Source organism: Hipposideros armiger, unplaced genomic scaffold (genome assembly GCF_001890085.2).
Source record: "Hipposideros armiger isolate ML-2016 unplaced genomic scaffold, ASM189008v1 scaffold_313, whole genome shotgun sequence".
NCBI lineage: Eukaryota > Metazoa > Chordata > Mammalia > Chiroptera > Hipposideridae > Hipposideros > Hipposideros armiger.
The window spans coordinates 1,074,412-1,079,231 of NW_017731663.1; the positions used below are offsets into that span (position 1 = coordinate 1,074,412).

Consider the following 4,820-nt stretch of genomic DNA (forward strand, 5'->3'; position numbering starts at 1 on the left):
TTTCACTATCTTTTCAAGCTAGGAGTTCCCTCATTTTGGAAATCTCTTCTTTTAGCTCTTTGCACTCATCAGCAGGCAATTAGTCCTTGAACTCTTCCATCTTGCTTTCTGCGTCACGAATGATTCCTTCAGCCATATTAACCGCTTCAACTTGTTCCTTCTTTCGCCTGTCTTCTTCTGCATACTTCTCTGCATTCTTAACCATATTTTCAATATCATCTTTGCTTAATCCACCAGATGACTGGACCGCAACCTGCTGTTCACCTCCTGTACCTTTACCTTTGGCAGAAACGTGTACTATCCCATTGAAATCAATGTCAAATGTAACTTCAATCTGAGAGACTCCACGAGGGGCTGGGGAAATTCCAATCAAAGTAAACTGTCCGAAAAATTTGTTGTCTCCAGCCATCTTTCTCTCACCCTGACACACTTTAATCTCCATCTGAGTCACCATCAGTGGCTGTAGAAACCACCTGGCTTTTCTTGGTTGGAATAGTGGTGTTCTTGTTAACAAGTTTGGTAAACACACCTCCTAGAGTCTCAATACACAGAAAAAGGTGAGTAACATCTAGGAGCAGCACATCTGTGATATCACCAGACAACACACCTCCCTGAATGGCAGCTCCAATGGCCACAGCCTCATTAGGATTGACAGCTTTACTTGGGGATCAGCCAAAAAGATCCTGCACGGTCTGCTGAACCTTGGGCATTCTAGTCATGCCACCAACAAGAAGCACTTCTCCTGTCACTCTTGCTGACTTCTGCATCTTGCATGGCTTTCTGGCATGGGACAATGGTCCTCTTGATTAGCTCAATGACAATGCCCTCAAACTGAGCCTGGGTCAGCTTCATATTCAAATGCTTGTGTCCACAAGCATCCATTGTAAGATATGGCAAGTTGATATCAGTCTGCACAGATGAGGAGAGTTCACACTTAGCCTTCTCAGCAGCTTCCCAAACCCTCTCAAGTGCCATGTTGTCTTTGGTCAAATCAACCCTTGTCTCTCTTTTGAACTCCTTCACAATATGTTGTAGCTAGGCCTGGTCAAAATCTTCCCCACCTAAGAAAGTGTCTCCATTGGTGGACTTCATCTCAAATACCCCTTTCTGAATTTCTAGGATAGAGTTATCAAAAGTTTCACCACCTAAATCATATACAGCAATGACTTTGTCTGCTGATCTAGACCATAGACCAGAGCAGCAGCTGTGGGTTCATTAATCACCTGAAGCACATTTAGTCCAGCTATCCGGCCAGCATCCTTCATGGCCTGTCTTTGAGAGTCATTGAAATAAGCTCGGACAGTGATCACAGCATGTTTTTCTGTATATCCCAAGTAATTTTCTGCAGTCTCTTTCATCTTCATCAACACAAAAGCGCCCTTCTGACTTGAAGGGTAGAGTTTTCCATGAGCTTCAACCCAGGCATCACCATGGGAGGCACAGGCAATTTTAAAGGGACTATTTTTAATGTCTTTCTGGACTTAGGGGTCATCATTTCACTGACCAATGAGATGCTTGGTGGCATAGAATGTGTTGTTTGGGTTGGTGACAGCCTGCCGCTTGGCTGGCATGCCAACAAGTCACTCACCATCTGTTATAAAGGCCACAACTGAAGGGGTGGTTCTGGTATTTCGGCATTCTCCATCACCTTTGCTTGTTTACCTTCCATAACTGCGACACAGGAGTTGGTAGTACCCAAATCAATACCAACAACTGCTCCCTTGATTGCTTCTGATGCATAGTCCTGCCTTGAAACAATTTTAAATATCTCATGACTAAGACCATTCTAGCCATCCTGGTGGCAGGTGACCATGAGGCCTCGAGAGGCTGCAGCTCCAATGAGATGGGCTGCTGAGGCTTGGCTGGCGCTTATCATGGCGGCTTGGTGGTGGAAGTACTAGGCAGCAAACAGAAGCTCTGACAATCAGGAGCTGTGCTGCACGGTGGTGTAAACTCTTCTGGTAACCTCCTATACATTAACTTTTGAATTCCAATATGATAATTCAGCATGTAGCTCACACAAGCTCGCCTTATCTTCTCCTGCCCTCATTATCTCAGTAAATCAAAATTGTTATGTCCTTTATTCTTTACCCTTTTACAATTACTTATTCTTTTTTTATTTCTTGTTCTACCAAATAGAGAGAATAATGTTTGATTGCTTATCTCGCCACTCTGTCAGATAAGAATATTAGCATTCCTAATATTCTCTCAGCTCTTCTGCTCAGCTCTTCTACCCCAACCTTTTACTGCCCAATTTCTCATATGTACATATGCTTTATACTGTCAAAGTTAATTGTGGTTGCCTTTATTCTATAACCAACTTTTACTGATGTGTCTGATGGGTTGATTTTAGAAGTTGAAAGTCATCCATCATTGTCTCTGTTTTTATGACCATGTCAATGTTAAACACATCAAAATTAAGTAGTGTTTTTATGATTCTAGTTTTTTCTTTAAATGCTTTTTCTAGAATTTCAAGTGCCTATTTTTTGAGCCTTTTGCCTTTATCATAATTTAAAATTTTATATTAAAGAATCACATCCTTTGTTTTACATAGATTTTCCCTACCTGGTTCCCACCAATTTTCTGATCCAACCTGTGCTCTCTAGGCCTTGTTCATTGTTCTGCCTGGGATTTCTCTTTTCTCTTTTCCTGGATCATTTCCACCATATCTAGAAACTGCCTTCTTTGTTGGTTCAGTCCCTGGTTTGCTGCTGCATTGTAGCAGGCACACATCTCTCTTTCTTTCTAACAAAATCTTTTTACTCCTATATCCACCCTTCTCTTAATGATCCTGTACCTTGCTAAGTAAATCATGTTAATGCTTCTCAGCTTGCTAATAATTGGTTCAAGAGTAGGCACATATTTCATTCTAGACAATGAAACATGAGGAAAAACTTGCTAAGAAATCTCCAATGAAGCTTTAATTAAAAAAGGAGTCTTGTAAAAATAGAACGCCCTGTTTTCCTCTGTCCATTATCATTTTTGTATGTAATATCTAATTGCATATGTATCCTCTAAAAAGAAGGGAGCTATCCAAGGACTATGCAACTCACTATGAATGACAGAAGAGAAAAATGGGAGTAACTTAGAACTTTAATGATACAACTGAGTCAACTATCCAGTTTTAGATTTCTTGTTATTTGAAACATTCCTTTCTTTCTATGTAAGCCAGTTGAGTTGGAGTTTTCTGTTCTGGCACTAAAAGTCATCCAATTCTGACAGAGGCATTTCTTCAAGAAGCTTCATAAAACTGAATATGAAGTGATTTTCTGAGTTCTTAAAAGTGAAAAGTTGTCTATATTTTACCAGAACAATTTAGTGATAGTTCAGTTGGGTATAGAGTCTTAGGTTGAAAACTCTTTTCCTTGAGAAATATAATGCTATTAGTTCTATTGCTCTGATATCTTCTATTTTGTTTCTTTGTAAGATAACCAATTCATATTCTCTCTCTCTCTCTCTCTCTCTCTCTCTCTCTCTCTCTCTCTCTCTCTCTCTCTCTCTCTCTCTCTCTCTCTNGCATTTAATATTTGTTTATGTTAATTCCAAGTGTACAGCAAATTACATTTGTGTAATTCAAGAAGTGACCTCCCTGACTAGTCTAGTACTCACCTGGCACTATACATAGTTATTACTATATTATTAACTATATTCCTTATGCTTCACTTTACATCACCATGAATATTTTTAACTATCAGTTTGTACTTCTTAATCCCTTTCCTTTTTTCACTCTGCTCTCCAAACCCCCTCCCATCTATCACCCCAATAAATCTAGTACCCATCTGACACCATACATAGTTATTACAATATTATTGACTGTATTCCTTATGCTATACCCTACATCCCCGTGACTATTTTGTAACAACAAATTTGCACTCTTAATTGCTTCCCCTTTTTCACCAACCGCCAAACCCTCTTCTGCCTGCAACTATAAAAAAATGTTCTCTGTATCTATGAGTTTGTTTCTGTCTTGTTTGCTTGTTTATTTTGTTCTTTAGATTCCACATATGAGCAAAATCACATTGTATCTATCTTTATCTGTCTGACATACTCCCTTCAGCACAACACCCTTCAAGTTCATCCATGCCGCCACAGATGGCAAGAACTCATTCCCTTCTATGGCCCAGCAATGTTCCGTTGAATATATATGTACCACCTCCTCTTTATCCATTCAAACGTCTATGGACACCCAGGCTGCCTCCACATCTTGGCCACTGTAAACAATGCTGCAGTGAACATATAGATGCACATGTCCCCTCAAAGTACTGTTTTGGGTATCTTCAAATAAATACTCATAAATGGGATTATTGGGTCCTTCTTTGTCTCTTGTTATAGCTTTTTAAAAACAAATCTGTTATGTCTGGTATAAGTATTGCTACACCAGCTTTTTGTTTGTTTTTTCCATTCTGGAGACTCAGATATGGTGCCACCTTCATTTGTATGCCAAGAGGGTGGAGGGCTAAACAAAGAAACAATGGATTCTTCCAGCACTTCTGTCTGGAGAAAGCTGCCCCTCCAGCCCCTGCTCTGAAGCCAGATAATTTAAGTCCTCTCCTTATGTCTCTGATGCATTTCGAGCTGCTTCTCCAGCACTGGAGCTCAGAGCAAGTGAATCCATTAGTGAGTAAGTCTCTGTGAAGGCCCTTTAAGAGGAGTGCCTGGGACTGCAGCAGCCCTCTGTCTCATTGAGTCATAATCTCCACTGGTTTTCACAGCCAGAAGTTATGACAACTTCTCTCTTTGTCACTGGAACCCTGGGCTGGGGAGCCTGGTCTGGGGCTGGGATCCCTTGCTCCTCTCAGAGAGGGCATGGGGTGGAACCT

General features: G+C 40.6%; 1 pseudogene; it reads right to left on the minus strand.

Moving 5' to 3' along the window:
* LOC109392073 (stress-70 protein, mitochondrial pseudogene) overlaps window positions 1–1,876 on the minus strand; it is a 32,217-nt pseudogene extending 30,341 nt beyond the window's left edge.
* Window positions 1,877–4,820: the final 2,944 nt, after the last annotated feature.